The 20128-nt window shown below is 39.8% G+C and overlaps 14 non-coding genes across 14 annotated transcripts; all 14 read right to left on the reverse strand.

Annotated features, from left to right (window-relative positions):
- Positions 1-767: 767 nt before the first annotated feature.
- On the reverse strand, positions 768-850 carry trnal-cag (transfer RNA leucine (anticodon CAG)). The gene has a single exon. It is a non-coding gene; the product is annotated as a tRNA-Leu (tRNA).
- Positions 851-2058: 1208 nt separating this feature from the next.
- trnal-cag (transfer RNA leucine (anticodon CAG)) lies at positions 2059-2141 on the reverse strand. Its single transcript has one exon. It is a non-coding gene; the product is annotated as a tRNA-Leu (tRNA).
- Positions 2142-3349: 1208 nt separating this feature from the next.
- On the reverse strand, positions 3350-3432 carry trnal-cag (transfer RNA leucine (anticodon CAG)). The gene has a single exon. It is a non-coding gene; the product is annotated as a tRNA-Leu (tRNA).
- A 1208-nt stretch (positions 3433-4640) lies between these two features.
- Positions 4641-4723, reverse strand: trnal-cag (transfer RNA leucine (anticodon CAG)). The gene has a single exon. It is a non-coding gene; the product is annotated as a tRNA-Leu (tRNA).
- A 1208-nt stretch (positions 4724-5931) lies between these two features.
- trnal-cag (transfer RNA leucine (anticodon CAG)) lies at positions 5932-6014 on the reverse strand. Its single transcript has one exon. It is a non-coding gene; the product is annotated as a tRNA-Leu (tRNA).
- Positions 6015-7222: 1208 nt separating this feature from the next.
- Positions 7223-7305, reverse strand: trnal-cag (transfer RNA leucine (anticodon CAG)). Its single transcript has one exon. It is a non-coding gene; the product is annotated as a tRNA-Leu (tRNA).
- Positions 7306-8514: 1209 nt separating this feature from the next.
- trnal-cag (transfer RNA leucine (anticodon CAG)) lies at positions 8515-8597 on the reverse strand. The gene has a single exon. It is a non-coding gene; the product is annotated as a tRNA-Leu (tRNA).
- A 1208-nt stretch (positions 8598-9805) lies between these two features.
- On the reverse strand, positions 9806-9888 carry trnal-cag (transfer RNA leucine (anticodon CAG)). Its single transcript has one exon. It is a non-coding gene; the product is annotated as a tRNA-Leu (tRNA).
- Positions 9889-11096: 1208 nt separating this feature from the next.
- Positions 11097-11179, reverse strand: trnal-cag (transfer RNA leucine (anticodon CAG)). Its single transcript has one exon. It is a non-coding gene; the product is annotated as a tRNA-Leu (tRNA).
- Positions 11180-12387: 1208 nt separating this feature from the next.
- Positions 12388-12470, reverse strand: trnal-cag (transfer RNA leucine (anticodon CAG)). Its single transcript has one exon. It is a non-coding gene; the product is annotated as a tRNA-Leu (tRNA).
- Positions 12471-13678: 1208 nt separating this feature from the next.
- On the reverse strand, positions 13679-13761 carry trnal-cag (transfer RNA leucine (anticodon CAG)). The gene has a single exon. It is a non-coding gene; the product is annotated as a tRNA-Leu (tRNA).
- Positions 13762-14969: 1208 nt separating this feature from the next.
- On the reverse strand, positions 14970-15052 carry trnal-cag (transfer RNA leucine (anticodon CAG)). Its single transcript has one exon. It is a non-coding gene; the product is annotated as a tRNA-Leu (tRNA).
- Positions 15053-17124: 2072 nt separating this feature from the next.
- trnal-cag (transfer RNA leucine (anticodon CAG)) lies at positions 17125-17207 on the reverse strand. Its single transcript has one exon. It is a non-coding gene; the product is annotated as a tRNA-Leu (tRNA).
- Positions 17208-19279: 2072 nt separating this feature from the next.
- On the reverse strand, positions 19280-19362 carry trnal-cag (transfer RNA leucine (anticodon CAG)). The gene has a single exon. It is a non-coding gene; the product is annotated as a tRNA-Leu (tRNA).
- Between the last annotated feature and the right edge of the window lie 766 nt (positions 19363-20128).

Here is a 20128-nt window from a genome sequence, read left to right on the forward strand (position 1 = left end):
TGGTTACTGCTCTTGTATGTTCAAATGTCCGTAAAACAAGGACCGATAATAAACCCCAGCTACCATGCGCTGTAACGTTACCATAGTTACATGGGTTACACTACTTACATAAACTAATGCACCGACACGGACGTGCAAACACACAAATTGAGACAGAAAGAAAGCCCTCTCATTTCCCCTTTCTACTACCCCAACGTAGCCAGCCAGTCACTTTGAGTTTAAATATCCTTACCTTTTCCAAATGTTCTCCATATTAAAAAGTTTGAACAGATAATCACAATCAACAAGATCAAAATGTAGTGCACTGTAAAACCTGACAAGTTAGTTCAACTTAAACTATTTGTGGAAACCGATTGCCTTGAACTATTTAAGTTTACTAACTCACATAAAATAATTGCTGGTACTTAATTTATTTAAGTAAAGATAACTCTTATATCTAGAGTTATTGTGACATGTGTATTATGAGTTAGCATTACTAATTCCATTTACTGAAGTGAAATGTAAAGAATTAGCTTTTTACACTTAAATGCAGCAATTCATTCATCGTATATAACATGTGTTCATGTAACTTATTACATTCTAGGACAACATAAACTAATGCACAGACACACAGATTGAGACAGAATGACACCCCTCTCATTACCCATTTCCTCTACCCCACCGTAGCCAGCCAGTCACTTTGAGTTTCAATCTCCTTACCTTTTCCAAATGTTCTCCATTTTACAAAGTTTGAACAGATAATCACAATAAACGAGATCCAAATGTAATGTCAGAAGTGGGATTCGAACCCACGCCTCCAGAGGAGACTGCGACCTGAACGCAGCACCTTAGACCGCTCGGCCATCCTGACCATTTTCATCAGACCCTTCGAATCAATAAAAACAAAACGCCATCATGGTTACTGCTCTCGTATGTTCAAATGTCCGTAAAACATGGACCGATAATAAACCCCAGCAACCATGCGCTGTAACCTTACCATAGTTACATGGATTACACTACTTACATAAACTAATGCACAGACACGGACGTGCACACAAAGATTGTGCCGGAAAGACACCCCTCTCATTACCCATTTCCACTACCCCACCGTAGCCAGCCAGTCACTTTAAGTTTAAATATCCTTACCTTTTCCAAATGTTCTCCATATTACAAAGTTTGAACAGATAATCACAATCAACGAGAACCCACGCCTCCAGAGGAGACTGCGACCTGAACGCAGCGCCTTAGACCGCTCGGCCATCCTGACGTATTTCATCAGATCCTTCGAATCAATCAACACAAAACGCCATCATGGTTACTGCTCTTGTATGTTCAAATGTCCGTAAAACAAGGACCGATAATAAACCCCAGCTACCATGCGCTGTAACGTTACCATAGTTACATGGGTTACACTACTTACATAAACTAATGCACCGACACGGACGTGCAAACACACAAATTGAGACAGAAAGACAGCCCTCTCATTTCCCCTTTCTACTACCCCAACGTAGCCAGCCAGTCACTTTGAGTTTAAATATCCTTACCTTTTCCAAATGTTCTCCATATTAAAAAGTTTGAACAGATAATCACAATCAACAAGATCAAAATGTAGTGCACTGTAAAACCTGACAAGTTAGTTCAACTTAAACTATTTGTGGAAACCGATTGCCTTGAACTATTTAAGTTTACTAACTCACATAAAATAATTGCTGGTACTTAATTTATTTAAGTAAAGATAACTCTTATATCTAGAGTTATTGTGACATGTGTATTATGAGTTAGCATTACTAATTCCATTTACTGAAGTGAAATGTAAAGAATTAGCTTTTTACACTTAAATGCAGCAATTCATTCATCGTATATAACATGTGTTCATGTAACTTATTACATTCTAGGACAACATAAACTAATGCACAGACACACAGATTGAGACAGAATGACACCCCTCTCATTACCCATTTCCTCTACCCCACCGTAGCCAGCCAGTAACTTTGAGTTTCAATCTCCTTACCTTTTCCAAATGTTCTCCATTTTACAAAGTTTGAACAGATAATCACAATAAACGAGATCCAAATGTAATGTCAGAAGTGGGATTCGAACCCACGCCTCCAGAGGAGACTGCGACCTGAACGCAGCGCCTTAGACCGCTCGGCCATCCTGACCATTTTCATCAGACCCTTCGAATCAATAAAAACAAAACGCCATCATGGTTACTGCTCTCGAATGTTCAAATGTCCGTAAAACATGGACCGATAATAAACCCCAGCAACCATGCGCTGTAACCTTACCATAGTTACATGGATTACACTACTTACATAAACTAATGCATAGACACGGACGTGCACACAAAGATTGTGCCGGAAAGACACCCCTCTCATTACCCATTTCCACTACCCCACCGTAGCCAGCCAGTCACTTTAAGTTTAAATATCCTTACCTTTTCCAAATGTTCTCCATATTACAAAGTTTGAACAGATAATCACAATCAACGAGAACCCACGCCTCCAGAGGAGACTGCGACCTGAACGCAGCGCCTTAGACCGCTCGGCTATCCTGACGTATTTCATCAGATCCTTCGAATCAATCAACACAAAACGCCATCATGGTTACTGCTCTTGTATGTTCAAATGTCCGTAAAACAAGGACCGATAATAAACCCCAGCTACCATGCGCTGTAACGTTACCATAGTTACATGGGTTACACTACTTACATAAACTAATGCACCGACACGGACGTGCAAACACACAAATTGAGACAGAAAGACAGCCCTCTCATTTCCCATTTCCACTACCCCAACGTAGCCAGCCAGTCACTTTGAGTTTAAATATCCTTACCTTTTCCAAATGTTCTCCATATTAAAAAGTTTGAACAGATCATCACAATCAACAAGATCAAAATGTAGTGCACTGTAAAACCTGACAAGTTAGTTCAACTTAAACTATTTGTGGAAACCGATTGCCTTGAACTATTTAAGTTTACTAACTCACATAAAATAATTGCTGGTACTTAATTTATTTAAGTAAAGATAACTCTTATATCTAGAGTTATTGTGACATGTGTATTATGAGTTAGCATTACTAATTCCATTTACTGAAGTGAAATGTAAAGAATTAGCTTTTTACACTTAAATGCAGCAATTCATTCATCGTATATAACATGTGTTCATGTAACTTATTACATTCTAGGACAACATAAACTAATGCACAGACACACAGATTGAGACAGAATGACACCCCTCTCATTACCCATTTCCTCTACCCCACCGTAGCCAGCCAGTCACTTTGAGTTTCAATCTCCTTACCTTTTCCAAATGTTCTCCATTTTACAAAGTTTGAACAGATAATCACAATAAACGAGATCCAAATGTAATGTCAGAAGTGGGATTCGAACCCACGCCTCCAGAGGAGACTGCGACCTGAACGCAGCGCCTTAGACCGCTCGGCCATCCTGACCATTTTCATCAGACCCTTCGAATCAATAAAAACAAAACGCCATCATGGTTACTGCTCTCGTATGTTCAAATGTCCGTAAAACATGGACCGATAATAAACCCCAGCAACCATGCGCTGTAACCTTACCATAGTTACATGGATTACACTACTTACATAAACTAATGCACAGACACGGACGTGCACACAAAGATTGTGCCGGAAAGACACCCCTCTCATTACCCATTTCCACTACCCCACCGTAGCCAGCCAGTCACTTTAAGTTTAAATATCCTTACCTTTTCCAAATGTTCTCCATATTACAAAGTTTGAACAGATAATCACAATCAACGAGAACCCACGCCTCCAGAGGAGACTGCGACCTGAACGCAGCGCCTTAGACCGCTCGGCCATCCTGACGTATTTCATCAGATCCTTCGAATCAATCAACACAAAACGCCATCATGGTTACTGCTCTTGTATGTTCAAATGTCCGTAAAACAAGGACCGATAATAAACCCCAGCTACCATGCGCTGTAACGTTACCATAGTTACATGGGTTACACTACTTACATAAACTAATGCACCGACACGGACGTGCAAACACACAAATTGAGACAGAAAGACAGCCCTCTCATTTCCCCTTTCTACTACCCCAACGTAGCCAGCCAGTCACTTTGAGTTTAAATATCCTTACCTTTTCCAAATGTTCTCCATATTAAAAAGTTTGAACAGATCATCACAATCAACAAGATCAAAATGTAGTGCACTGTAAAACCTGACAAGTTAGTTCAACTTAAACTATTTGTGGAAACCGATTGCCTTGAACTATTTAAGTTTACTAACTCACATAAAATAATTGCTGGTACTTAATTTATTTAAGTAAAGATAACTCTTATATCTAGAGTTATTGTGACATGTGTATTATGAGTTAGCATTACTAATTCCATTTACTGAAGTGAAATGTAAAGAATTAGCTTTTTACACTTAAATGCAGCAATTCATTCATCGTATATAACATGTGTTCATGTAACTTATTACATTCTAGGACAACATAAACTAATGCACAGACACACAGATTGAGACAGAATGACACCCCTCTCATTACCCATTTCCTCTACCCCACCGTAGCCAGCCAGTCACTTTGAGTTTCAATCTCCTTACCTTTTCCAAATGTTCTCCATTTTACAAAGTTTGAACAGATAATCACAATAAACGAGATCCAAATGTAATGTCAGAAGTGGGATTCGAACCCACGCCTCCAGAGGAGACTGCGACCTGAACGCAGCGCCTTAGACCGCTCGGCCATCCTGACCATTTTCATCAGACCCTTCGAATCAATAAAAACAAAACGCCATCATGGTTACTGCTCTCGTATGTTCAAATGTCCGTAAAACATGGACCGATAATAAACCCCAGCAACCATGCGCTGTAACCTTACCATAGTTACATGGATTACACTACTTACATAAACTAATGCACAGACACGGACGTGCACACAAAGATTGTGCCGGAAAGACACCCCTCTCATTACCCATTTCCACTACCCCACCGTAGCCAGCCAGTCACTTTAAGTTTAAATATCCTTACCTTTTCCAAATGTTCTCCATATTACAAAGTTTGAACAGATAATCACAATCAACGAGAACCCACGCCTCCAGAGGAGACTGCGACCTGAACGCAGCGCCTTAGACCGCTCGGCCATCCTGACGTATTTCATCAGATCCTTCGAATCAATCAACACAAAACGCCATCATGGTTACTGCTCTTGTATGTTCAAATGTCCGTAAAACAAGGACCGATAATAAACCCCAGCTACCATGCGCTGTAACGTTACCATAGTTACATGGGTTACACTACTTACATAAACTAATGCACCGACACGGACGTGCAAACACACAAATTGAGACAGAAAGACAGCCCTCTCATTTCCCCTTTCTACTACCCCAACGTAGCCAGCCAGTCACTTTGAGTTTAAATATCCTTACCTTTTCCAAATGTTCTCCATATTAAAAAGTTTGAACAGATAATCACAATCAACAAGATCAAAATGTAGTGCACTGTAAAACCTGACAAGTTAGTTCAACTTAAACTATTTGTGGAAACCGATTGCCTTGAACTATTTAAGTTTACTAACTCACATAAAATAATTGCTGGTACTTAATTTATTTAAGTAAAGATAACTCTTATATCTAGAGTTATTGTGACATGTGTATTATGAGTTAGCATTACTAATTCCATTTACTGAAGTGAAATGTAAAGAATTAGCTTTTTACACTTAAATGCAGCAATTCATTCATCGTATATAACATGTGTTCATGTAACTTATTACATTCTAGGACAACATAAACTAATGCACAGACACACAGATTGAGACAGAATGACACCCCTCTCATTACCCATTTCCTCTACCCCACCGTAGCCAGCCAGTCACTTTGAGTTTCAATCTCCTTACCTTTTCCAAATGTTCTCCATTTTACAAAGTTTGAACAGATAATCACAATAAACGAGATCCAAATGTAATGTCAGAAGTGGGATTCGAACCCACGCCTCCAGAGGAGACTGCGACCTGAACGCAGCGCCTTAGACCGCTCGGCCATCCTGACCATTTTCATCAGACCCTTCGAATCAATAAAAACAAAACGCCATCATGGTTACTGCTCTCGTATGTTCAAATGTCCGTAAAACATGGACCGATAATAAACCCCAGCAACCATGCGCTGTAACCTTACCATAGTTACATGGATTACACTACTTACATAAACTAATGCACAGACACGGACGTGCACACAAAGATTGTGCCGGAAAGACACCCCTCTCATTACCCATTTCCACTACCCCACCGTAGCCAGCCAGTCACTTTAAGTTTAAATATCCTTACCTTTTCCAAATGTTCTCCATATTACAAAGTTTGAACAGATAATCACAATCAACGAGAACCCACGCCTCCAGAGGAGACTGCGACCTGAACGCAGCGCCTTAGACCGCTCGGCTATCCTGACGTATTTCATCAGATCCTTCGAATCAATCAACACAAAACGCCATCATGGTTACTGCTCTTGTATGTTCAAATGTCCGTAAAACAAGGACCGATAATAAACCCCAGCTACCATGCGCTGTAACGTTACCATAGTTACATGGGTTACACTACTTACATAAACTAATGCACCGACACGGACGTGCAAACACACAAATTGAGACAGAAAGACAGCCCTCTCATTTCCCATTTCCTCTACCCCAACGTAGCCAGCCAGTCACTTTGAGTTTAAATATCCTTACCTTTTCCAAATGTTCTCCATATTAAAAAGTTTGAACAGATCATCACAATCAACAAGATCAAAATGTAGTGCACTGTAAAACCTGACAAGTTAGTTCAACTTAAACTATTTGTGGAAACCGATTGCCTTGAACTATTTAAGTTTACTAACTCACATAAAATAATTGCTGGTACTTAATTTATTTAAGTAAAGATAACTCTTATATCTAGAGTTATTGTGACATGTGTATTATGAGTTAGCATTACTAATTCCATTTACTGAAGTGAAATGTAAAGAATTAGCTTTTTACACTTAAATGCAGCAATTCATTCATCGTATATAACATGTGTTCATGTAACTTATTACATTCTAGGACAACATAAACTAATGCACAGACACACAGATTGAGACAGAATGACACCCCTCTCATTACCCATTTCCTCTACCCCACCGTAGCCAGCCAGTCACTTTGAGTTTCAATCTCCTTACCTTTTCCAAATGTTCTCCATTTTACAAAGTTTGAACAGATAATCACAATAAACGAGATCCAAATGTAATGTCAGAAGTGGGATTCGAACCCACGCCTCCAGAGGAGACTGCGACCTGAACGCAGCGCCTTAGACCGCTCGGCCATCCTGACCATTTTCATCAGACCCTTCGAATCAATAAAAACAAAACGCCATCATGGTTACTGCTCTCGTATGTTCAAATGTCCGTAAAACATGGACCGATAATAAACCCCAGCAACCATGCGCTGTAACCTTACCATAGTTACATGGATTACACTACTTACATAAACTAATGCACAGACACGGACGTGCACACAAAGATTGTGCCGGAAAGACACCCCTCTCATTACCCATTTCCACTACCCCACCGTAGCCAGCCAGTCACTTTAAGTTTAAATATCCTTACCTTTTCCAAATGTTCTCCATATTACAAAGTTTGAACAGATAATCACAATCAACGAGAACCCACGCCTCCAGAGGAGACTGCGACCTGAACGCAGCGCCTTAGACCGCTCGGCTATCCTGACGTATTTCATCAGATCCTTCGAATCAATCAACACAAAACGCCATCATGGTTACTGCTCTTGTATGTTCAAATGTCCGTAAAACAAGGACCGATAATAAACCCCAGCTACCATGCGCTGTAACGTTACCATAGTTACATGGGTTACACTACTTACATAAACTAATGCACCGACACGGACGTGCAAACACACAAATTGAGACAGAAAGACAGCCCTCTCATTTCCCATTTCCTACTACCCCAACGTAGCCAGCCAGTCACTTTGAGTTTAAATATCCTTACCTTTTCCAAATGTTCTCCATATTAAAAAGTTTGAACAGATCATCACAATCAACAAGATCAAAATGTAGTGCACTGTAAAACCTGACAAGTTAGTTCAACTTAAACTATTTGTGGAAACCGATTGCCTTGAACTATTTAAGTTTACTAACTCACATAAAATAATTGCTGGTACTTAATTTATTTAAGTAAAGATAACTCTTATATCTAGAGTTATTGTGACATGTGTATTATGAGTTAGCATTACTAATTCCATTTACTGAAGTGAAATGTAAAGAATTAGCTTTTTACACTTAAATGCAGCAATTCATTCATCGTATATAACATGTGTTCATGTAACTTATTACATTCTAGGACAACATAAACTAATGCACAGACACACAGATTGAGACAGAATGACACCCCTCTCATTACCCATTTCCTCTACCCCACCGTAGCCAGCCAGTCACTTTGAGTTTCAATCTCCTTACCTTTTCCAAATGTTCTCCATTTTACAAAGTTTGAACAGATAATCACAATAAACGAGATCCAAATGTAATGTCAGAAGTGGGATTCGAACCCACGCCTCCAGAGGAGACTGCGACCTGAACGCAGCGCCTTAGACCGCTCGGCCATCCTGACCATTTTCATCAGACCCTTCGAATCAATAAAAACAAAACGCCATCATGGTTACTGCTCTCGTATGTTCAAATGTCCGTAAAACATGGACCGATAATAAACCCCAGCAACCATGCGCTGTAACCTTACCATAGTTACATGGATTACACTACTTACATAAACTAATGCACAGACACGGACGTGCACACAAAGATTGTGCCGGAAAGACACCCCTCTCATTACCCATTTCCACTACCCCACCGTAGCCAGCCAGTCACTTTAAGTTTAAATATCCTTACCTTTTCCAAATGTTCTCCATATTACAAAGTTTGAACAGATAATCACAATCAACGAGAACCCACGCCTCCAGAGGAGACTGCGACCTGAACGCAGCGCCTTAGACCGCTCGGCCATCCTGACGTATTTCATCAGATCCTTCGAATCAATCAACACAAAACGCCATCATGGTTACTGCTCTTGTATGTTCAAATGTCCGTAAAACAAGGACCGATAATAAACCCCAGCTACCATGCGCTGTAACGTTACCATAGTTACATGGGTTACACTACTTACATAAACTAATGCACCGACACGGACGTGCAAACACACAAATTGAGACAGAAAGACAGCCCTCTCATTTCCCCTTTCTACTACCCCAACGTAGCCAGCCAGTCACTTTGAGTTTAAATATCCTTACCTTTTCCAAATGTTCTCCATATTAAAAAGTTTGAACAGATCATCACAATCAACAAGATCAAAATGTAGTGCACTGTAAAACCTGACAAGTTAGTTCAACTTAAACTATTTGTGGAAACCGATTGCCTTGAACTATTTAAGTTTACTAACTCACATAAAATAATTGCTGGTACTTAATTTATTTAAGTAAAGATAACTCTTATATCTAGAGTTATTGTGACATGTGTATTATGAGTTAGCATTACTAATTCCATTTACTGAAGTGAAATGTAAAGAATTAGCTTTTTACACTTAAATGCAGCAATTCATTCATCGTATATAACATGTGTTCATGTAACTTATTACATTCTAGGACAACATAAACTAATGCACAGACACACAGATTGAGACAGAATGACACCCCTCTCATTACCCATTTCCTCTACCCCACCGTAGCCAGCCAGTCACTTTGAGTTTCAATCTCCTTACCTTTTCCAAATGTTCTCCATTTTACAAAGTTTGAACAGATAATCACAATAAACGAGATCCAAATGTAATGTCAGAAGTGGGATTCGAACCCACGCCTCCAGAGGAGACTGCGACCTGAACGCAGCGCCTTAGACCGCTCGGCCATCCTGACCATTTTCATCAGACCCTTCGAATCAATAAAAACAAAACGCCATCATGGTTACTGCTCTCGTATGTTCAAATGTCCGTAAAACATGGACCGATAATAAACCCCAGCAACCATGCGCTGTAACCTTACCATAGTTACATGGATTACACTACTTACATAAACTAATGCACAGACACGGACGTGCACACAAAGATTGTGCCGGAAAGACACCCCTCTCATTACCCATTTCCACTACCCCACCGTAGCCAGCCAGTCACTTTAAGTTTAAATATCCTTACCTTTTCCAAATGTTCTCCATATTACAAAGTTTGAACAGATAATCACAATCAACGAGAACCCACGCCTCCAGAGGAGACTGCGACCTGAACGCAGCGCCTTAGACCGCTCGGCCATCCTGACGTATTTCATCAGATCCTTCGAATCAATCAACACAAAACGCCATCATGGTTACTGCTCTTGTATGTTCAAATGTCCGTAAAACAAGGACCGATAATAAACCCCAGCTACCATGCGCTGTAACGTTACCATAGTTACATGGGTTACACTACTTACATAAACTAATGCACCGACACGGACGTGCAAACACACAAATTGAGACAGAAAGACAGCCCTCTCATTTCCCCTTTCTACTACCCCAACGTAGCCAGCCAGTCACTTTGAGTTTAAATATCCTTACCTTTTCCAAATGTTCTCCATATTAAAAAGTTTGAACAGATCATCACAATCAACAAGATCAAAATGTAGTGCACTGTAAAACCTGACAAGTTAGTTCAACTTAAACTATTTGTGGAAACCGATTGCCTTGAACTATTTAAGTTTACTAACTCACATAAAATAATTGCTGGTACTTAATTTATTTAAGTAAAGATAACTCTTATATCTAGAGTTATTGTGACATGTGTATTATGAGTTAGCATTACTAATTCCATTTACTGAAGTGAAATGTAAAGAATTAGCTTTTTACACTTAAATGCAGCAATTCATTCATCGTATATAACATGTGTTCATGTAACTTATTACATTCTAGGACAACATAAACTAATGCACAGACACACAGATTGAGACAGAATGACACCCCTCTCATTACCCATTTCCTCTACCCCACCGTAGCCAGCCAGTCACTTTGAGTTTCAATCTCCTTACCTTTTCCAAATGTTCTCCATTTTACAAAGTTTGAACAGATAATCACAATAAACGAGATCCAAATGTAATGTCAGAAGTGGGATTCGAACCCACGCCTCCAGAGGAGACTGCGACCTGAACGCAGCGCCTTAGACCGCTCGGCCATCCTGACCATTTTCATCAGACCCTTCGAATCAATAAAAACAAAACGCCATCATGGTTACTGCTCTCGTATGTTCAAATGTCCGTAAAACATGGACCGATAATAAACCCCAGCAACCATGCGCTGTAACCTTACCATAGTTACATGGATTACACTACTTACATAAACTAATGCACAGACACGGACGTGCACACAAAGATTGTGCCGGAAAGACACCCCTCTCATTACCCATTTCCACTACCCCACCGTAGCCAGCCAGTCACTTTAAGTTTAAATATCCTTACCTTTTCCAAATGTTCTCCATATTACAAAGTTTGAACAGATAATCACAATCAACGAGAACCCACGCCTCCAGAGGAGACTGCGACCTGAACGCAGCGCCTTAGACCGCTCGGCCATCCTGACGTATTTCATCAGATCCTTCGAATCAATCAACACAAAACGCCATCATGGTTACTGCTCTTGTATGTTCAAATGTCCGTAAAACAAGGACCGATAATAAACCCCAGCTACCATGCGCTGTAACGTTACCATAGTTACATGGGTTACACTACTTACATAAACTAATGCACCGACACGGACGTGCAAACACACAAATTGAGACAGAAAGACAGCCCTCTCATTTCCCATTTCTACTACCCCAACGTAGCCAGCCAGTCACTTTGAGTTTAAATATCCTTACCTTTTCCAAATGTTCTCCATATTAAAAAGTTTGAACAGATAATCACAATCAACAAGATCAAAATGTAGTGCACTGTAAAACCTGACAAGTTAGTTCAACTTAAACTATTTGTGGAAACCGATTGCCTTGAACTATTTAAGTTTACTAACTCACATAAAATAATTGCTGGTACTTAATTTATTTAAGTAAAGATAACTCTTATATCTAGAGTTATTGTGACATGTGTATTATGAGTTAGCATTACTAATTCCATTTACTGAAGTGAAATGTAAAGAATTAGCTTTTTACACTTAAATGCAGCAATTCATTCATCGTATATAACATGTGTTCATGTAACTTATTACATTCTAGGACAACATAAACTAATGCACAGACACACAGATTGAGACAGAATGACACCCCTCTCATTACCCATTTCCTCTACCCCACCGTAGCCAGCCAGTCACTTTGAGTTTCAATCTCCTTACCTTTTCCAAATGTTCTCCATTTTACAAAGTTTGAACAGATAATCACAATAAACGAGATCCAAATGTAATGTCAGAAGTGGGATTCGAACCCACGCCTCCAGAGGAGACTGCGACCTGAACGCAGCGCCTTAGACCGCTCGGCCATCCTGACCATTTTCATCAGACCCTTCGAATCAATAAAAACAAAACGCCATCATGGTTACTGCTCTCGTATGTTCAAATGTCCGTAAAACATGGACCGATAATAAACCCCAGCAACCATGCGCTGTAACCTTACCATAGTTACATGGATTACACTACTTACATAAACTAATGCACAGACACGGACGTGCACACAAAGATTGTGCCGGAAAGACACCCCTCTCATTACCCATTTCCACTACCCCACCGTAGCCAGCCAGTCACTTTAAGTTTAAATATCCTTACCTTTTCCAAATGTTCTCCATATTACAAAGTTTGAACAGATAATCACAATCAACGAGAACCCACGCCTCCAGAGGAGACTGCGACCTGAACGCAGCGCCTTAGACCGCTCGGCTATCCTGACGTATTTCATCAGATCCTTCGAATCAATCAACACAAAACGCCATCATGGTTACTGCTCTTGTATGTTCAAATGTCCGTAAAACAAGGACCGATAATAAACCCCAGCTACCATGCGCTGTAACGTTACCATAGTTACATGGGTTACACTACTTACATAAACTAATGCACCGACACGGACGTGCAAACACACAAATTGAGACAGAAAGACAGCCCTCTCATTTCCCATTTCTACTACCCCAACGTAGCCAGCCAGTCACTTTGAGTTTGAATATCCTTACCTTTTCCAAATGTTCTCCATATTAAAAAGTTTGAACAGATAATCACAATCAACAAGATCAAAATGTAGTGCACTGTAAAACCTGACAAGTTAGTTCAACTTAAACTATTTTTGGAAACCGATTGCCTTGAACTATTTAAGTTTACTAACTCACATAAAATAATTGCTGGTACTTAATTTATTTAAGTAAAGATAACTCTTATATCTAGAGTTATTGTGACATGTGTATTATGAGTTAGCATTACTAATTCCATTTACTGAAGTGAAATGTAAAGAATTAGCTTTTTACACTTAAATGCAGCAATTCATTCATCGTATATAACATGTGTTCATGTAACTTATTACATTCTAGGACAACATAAACTAATGCACAGACACACAGATTGAGACAGAATGACACCCCTCTCATTACCCATTTCCTCTACCCCACCGTAGCCAGCCAGTCACTTTGAGTTTCAATCTCCTTACCTTTTCCAAATGTTCTCCATTTTACAAAGTTTGAACAGATAATCACAATAAACGAGATCCAAATGTAATGTCAGAAGTGGGATTCGAACCCACGCCTCCAGAGGAGACTGCGACCTGAACGCAGCGCCTTAGACCGCTCGGCCATCCTGACCATTTTCATCAGACCCTTCGAATCAATAAAAACAAAACGCCATCATGGTTACTGCTCTCGTATGTTCAAATGTCCGTAAAACATGGACCGATAATAAACCCCAGCAACCATGCGCTGTAACCTTACCATAGTTACATGGATTACACTACTTACATAAACTAATGCACAGACACGGACGTGCACACAAAGATTGTGCCGGAAAGACACCCCTCTCATTACCCATTTCCACTACCCCACCGTAGCCAGCCAGTCACTTTAAGTTTAAATATCCTTACCTTTTCCAAATGTTCTCCATATTACAAAGTTTGAACAGATAATCACAATCAACGAGAACCCACGCCTCCAGAGGAGACTGCGACCTGAACGCAGCGCCTTAGACCGCTCGGCTATCCTGACGTATTTCATCAGATCCTTCGAATCAATCAACACAAAACGCCATCATGGTTACTGCTCTTGTATGTTCAAATGTCCGTAAAACAAGGACCGATAATAAACCCCAGCTACCATGCGCTGTAACGTTACCATAGTTACATGGGTTACACTACTTACATAAACTAATGCACCGACACGGACGTGCAAACACACAAATTGAGACAGAAAGACAGCCCTCTCATTTCCCATTTCCTCTACCCCAACGTAGCCAGCCAGTCACTTTGAGTTTAAATATCCTTACCTTTTCCAAATGTTCTCCATATTAAAAAGTTTGAACAGATCATCACAATCAACAAGATCAAAATGTAGTGCACTGTAAAACCTGACAAGTTAGTTCAACTTAAACTATTTGTGGAAACCGATTGCCTTGAACTATTTAAGTTTACTAACTCACATAAAATAATTGCTGGTACTTAATTTATTTAAGTAAAGATAACTCTTATATCTAGAGTTATTGTGACATGTGTATTATGAGTTAGCATTACTAATTCCATTTACTGAAGTGAAATGTAAAGAATTAGCTTTTTACACTTAAATGCAGCAATTCATTCATCGTATATAACATGTGTTCATGTAACTTATTACATTCTAGGACAACATAAACTAATGCACAGACACACAGATTGAGACAGAATGACACCCCTCTCATTACCCATTTCCTCTACCCCACCGTAGCCAGCCAGTCACTTTGAGTTTCAATCTCCTTACCTTTTCCAAATGTTCTCCATTTTACAAAGTTTGAACAGATAATCACAATAAACGAGATCCAAATGTAATGTCAGAAGTGGGATTCGAACCCACGCCTCCAGAGGAGACTGCGACCTGAACGCAGCGCCTTAGACCGCTCGGCCATCCTGACCATTTTCATCAGACCCTTCGAATCAATAAAAACAAAACGCCATCATGGTTACTGCTCTCGTATGTTCAAATGTCCGTAAAACATGGACCGATAATAAACCCCAGCAACCATGCGCTGTAACCTTACCATAGTTACATGGATTACACTACTTACATAAACTAATGCACAGACACGGACGTGCACACAAAGATTGTGCCGGAAAGACACCCCTCTCATTACCCATTTCCACTACCCCACCGTAGCCAGCCAGTCACTTTAAGTTTAAATATCCTTACCTTTTCCAAATGTTCTCCATATTACAAAGTTTGAACAGATAATCACAATCAACGAGAACCCACGCCTCCAGAGGAGACTGCGACCTGAACGCAGCGCCTTAGACCGCTCGGCCATCCTGACGTATTTCATCAGATCCTTCGAATCAATCAACACAAAACGCCATCATGGTTACTGCTCTTGTATGTTCAAATGTCCGTAAAACAAGGACCGATAATAAACCCCAGCTACCATGCGCTGTAACGTTACCATAGTTACATGGGTTACACTACTTACATAAACTAATGCACCGACACGGACGTGCAAACACACAAATTGAGACAGAAAGACAGCCCTCTCATTTCCCCTTTCTACTACCCCAACGTAGCCAGCCAGTCACTTTGAGTTTAAATATCCTTACCTTTTCCAAATGTTCTCCATATTAAAAAGTTTGAACAGATAATCACAATCAACAAGATCAAAATGTAGTGCACTGTAAAACCTGACAAGTTAGTTCAACTTAAACTATTTGTGGAAACCGATTGCCTTGAACTATTTAAGTTTACTAACTCACATAAAATAATTGCTGGTACTTAATTTATTTAAGTAAAGATAACTCTTATATCTAGAGTTATTGTGACATGTGTATTATGAGTTGGCATTACTAATTCCATTTACTGAAGTGAAATGTAAAGAATTAGCTTTTTACACTTAAATGCAGCAATTCATTCATCGTATATAACATGTGTTCATGTAACTTATTACATTCTAGGACAACATAAACTAATGCACAGACACACAGATTGAGACAGAATGACACCCCTCTCATTACCCATTTCCACTACCCCACCGTAGCCAGCCAGTCACTTTAAGTTTAAATATCCTTACCTTTTCCAAATGTTCTCCATATTACAAAGTTTGAACAGATAACCACAATCAACGAGAACCCAGCCTCCAGAGGAGACTGCGACCTGAACGCAGCGCCTTAGACCGCTCGGCTATCCTGACGTATTTCATCAGATCCTTCGAATCAATCAACACAAAACGCCATCATGGTTACTGCTCTTGTATGTTCAAATGTCCGTAAAACAAGGACCGATAATAAACCCCAGCTACCATGCGCTGTAACGTTACCATAGTTACATGGGTTACACTACTTACATAAACTAATGCACCGACACGGATGTGCAAACACACAAATTGAGACAGAAAGACAGCCCTCTCATTTCCCATTTCCTCTACCCCAACGTAGCCAGCCAGTCACTTTGAGTTTAAATATCCTTACCTTTTCCAAATGTTCTCCATATTAAAAAGTTTGAACAGATCATCACAATCAACAAGATCAAAATGTAGTGCACTGTAAAACCTGACAAGTTAGTTCAACTTAAACTATTTGTGGAAACCGATTGCCTTGAACTATTTAAGTTTACTAACTCACATAAAATAATTGCTGGTACTTAATTTATTTAAGTAAAGATAACTCTTATATCTAGAGTTATTGTGACATGTGTATTATGAGTAAGCATTACTAATTCAATTTACTGAAGTGAAATGGAAAGAATTAGCTTTTTACACTTAAATGCAGCAATTCATTCATCGTATATAACATGTGTTCATGTAACTTATTACATTCTAGGACAACATAAACTAATGCACAGACACACAGATTGAGACAGAATGACACCCCTCTCATTACCCATTTCCTCTACCCCACCGTAGCCAGCCAGTCACTTTGAGTTTCAATCTCCTTACCTTTTCCAAATGTTCTCCATTTTACAAAGTTTGAACAGATAATCACAATAAACGAGATCCAAATGTAATGTCAGAAGTGGGATTCGAACCCACGCCTCCAGAGGAGACTGCGACCTGAACGCAGCGCCTTAGACCGCTCTGCCATCCTGACCATTTTCATCGGACCCTTCGAATCAATAAAAACAAAACGCCATCATGGTTACTGCTCTCGTATGTTCAAATGTCCGTAAGACATGGACCGATAATAAACCCCAGCAACCATGCGCTGTAACCTTACCATAGTTACATGGATTACACTACTTACATAAACTAATGCACAGACACGGACGTGCACACAAAGATTGTGCCGGAAAGACACCCCTCTCATTACCCATTTCCACTACCCCACCGTAGCCAGCCAGTCACTTTAAGTTTAAATATCCTTACCTTTTCCAAATGTTCTCCATATTACAAAGTTTGAACAGATAATCACAATCAACGAGAACCCACGCCTCCAGAGGAGACTGCGACCTGAACGCAGCGCCTTAGACCGCTCGGCCATCCTGACGTATTTCATCAGATCCTTCGAATCAATCAACACAAAACGCCATCATGGTTACTGCTCTTGTATGTTCAAATGTCCGTAAAACAAGGACCGATAATAAACCCCAGCTACCATGCGCTGTAACGTTACTATAGTTACATGGGTTACACTACTTACATAAACTAATGCACCGACACGGACGTGCAAACACACAAATTGAGACAGAAAGACAGCCCTCTCATTTCCCCTTTCTACTACCCCAACGTAGCCAGCCAGTCACTTTGAGTTTAAATATCCTTACCTTTTCCAAATGTTCTCCATATTAAAAAGTTTGAACAGATAATCACAATCAACAAGATCAAAATGTAGTGCACTGTAAAACCTGACAAGTTAGTTCAACTTAAACTATTTGTGGAAACCGATTGCCTTGAACTATTTAAGTTTACTAACTCACATAAAATAATTGCTGGTACTTAATTTATTTAAGTAAAGATAACTCTTATATCTAGAGTTATTGTGACATGTGTATTATGAGTTGGCATTACTAATTCCATTTACTGAAGTGAAATGTAAAGAATTAGCTTTTTACACTTAAATGCAGCAATTCATTCATCGTATATAACATGTGTTCATGTAACTTATTACATTCTAGGACAACATAAACTAATGCACAGACACACAGATTGAGACAGAATGACACCCCTCTCATTACCCATTTCCACTACCCCACCGTAGCCAGCCAGTCACTTTAAGTTTAAATATCCTTACCTTTTCCAAATGTTCTCCATATTACAAAGTTTGAACAGATAACCACAATCAACGAGAACCCAGCCTCCAGAGGAGACTGCGACCTGAACGCAGCGCCTTAGACCGCTCGGCTATCCTGACGTATTTCATCAGATCCTTCGAATCAATCAACACAAAACGCCATCATGGTTACTGCTCTTGTATGTTCAAATGTCCGTAAAACAAGGACCGATAATAAACCCCAGCTACCATGCGCTGTAACGTTACCATAGTTACATGGGTTACACTACTTACATAAACTAATGCACCGACACGGACGTGCAAACACACAAATTGAGACAGAAAGACAGCCCTCTCATTTCCCATTTCCTCTACCCCAACGTAGCCAGCCAGTCACTTTGAGTTTAAATATCCTTACCTTTTCCAAATGTTCTCCATATTAAAAAGTTTGAACAGATCATCACAATCAACAAGATCAAAATGTAGTGCACTGTAAAACCTGACAAGTTAGTTCAACTTAAACTATTTGTGGAAACCGATTGCCTTGAACTATTTAAGTTTACTAACTCACATAAAATAATTGCTGGTACTTAATTTATTTAAGTAAAGATAACTCTTATATCTAGAGTTATTGTGACATGTGTATTATGAGTAAGCATTACTAATTCAATTTACTGAAGTGAAATGTAAAGAATTAGCTTTTTACACTTAAATGCAGCAATTCATTCATCGTATATAACATGTGTTCATGTAACTTATTACATTCTAGGACAACATAAACTAATGCACAGACACACAGATTGAGACAGAATGACACCCCTCTCATTACCCATTTCCTCTACCCCACCGTAGCCAGCCAGTCACTTTGAGTTTCAATCTCCTTACCTTTTCCAAATGTTCTCCATTTTACAAAGTTTGAACAGATAATCACAATAAACGAGATCCAAATGTAATGTCAGAAGTGGGATTCGAACCCACGCCTCCAGAGGAGACTGCGACCTGAACGCAGCGCCTTAGACCGCTCGGCCATCCTGACCATTTTCATCAGACCCTTCGAATCAATAAAAACAAAACGCCATCATGGTTACTGCTCTCGTATGTTCAAATGTCCGTAAAACATGGACCGATAATAAACCCCAGCAACCATGCGCTGTAACCTTACCATAGTTACATGGATTACACTACTTACATAAACTAATGCACAGACACGGACGTGCACACAAAGATTGTGCCGGAAAGACACCCCTCTCATTACCCATTTCCACTACCCCACCGTAGCCAGCCAGTCACTTTAAGTTTAAATATCCTTACCTTTTCCAAATGTTCTCCATATTACAAAGTTTGAACAGATAATCACAATCAACGAGAACCCACGCCTCCAGAGGAGACTGCGACCTGAACGCAGCGCCTTAGACCGCTCGGCCATCCTGACGTATTTCATCAGATCCTTCGAATCAATCAACACAAAACGCCATCATGGTTACTGCTCTTGTATGTTCAAATGTCCGTAAAACAAGGACCGATAATAAACCCCAGCTACCATGCGCTGTAACGTTACCTATAGTTACATGGGTTACACTACTTACATAAACTAATGCACCGACACGGACGTGCAAACACACAAATTGAGACAGAAAGACAGCCCTCTCATTTCCCCTTTCTACTACCCCAACGTAGCCAGCCAGTCACTTTGAGTTTAAATATCCTTACCTTTTCCAAATGTTCTCCATATTAAAAAGTTTGAACAGATAATCACAATCAACAAGATCAAAATGTAGTGCACTGTAAAACCTGACAAGTTA

Source organism: Gadus chalcogrammus, chromosome 2, assembly GCF_026213295.1.
Source record: "Gadus chalcogrammus isolate NIFS_2021 chromosome 2, NIFS_Gcha_1.0, whole genome shotgun sequence".
Classification (NCBI taxonomy): domain Eukaryota; kingdom Metazoa; phylum Chordata; class Actinopteri; order Gadiformes; family Gadidae; genus Gadus; species Gadus chalcogrammus.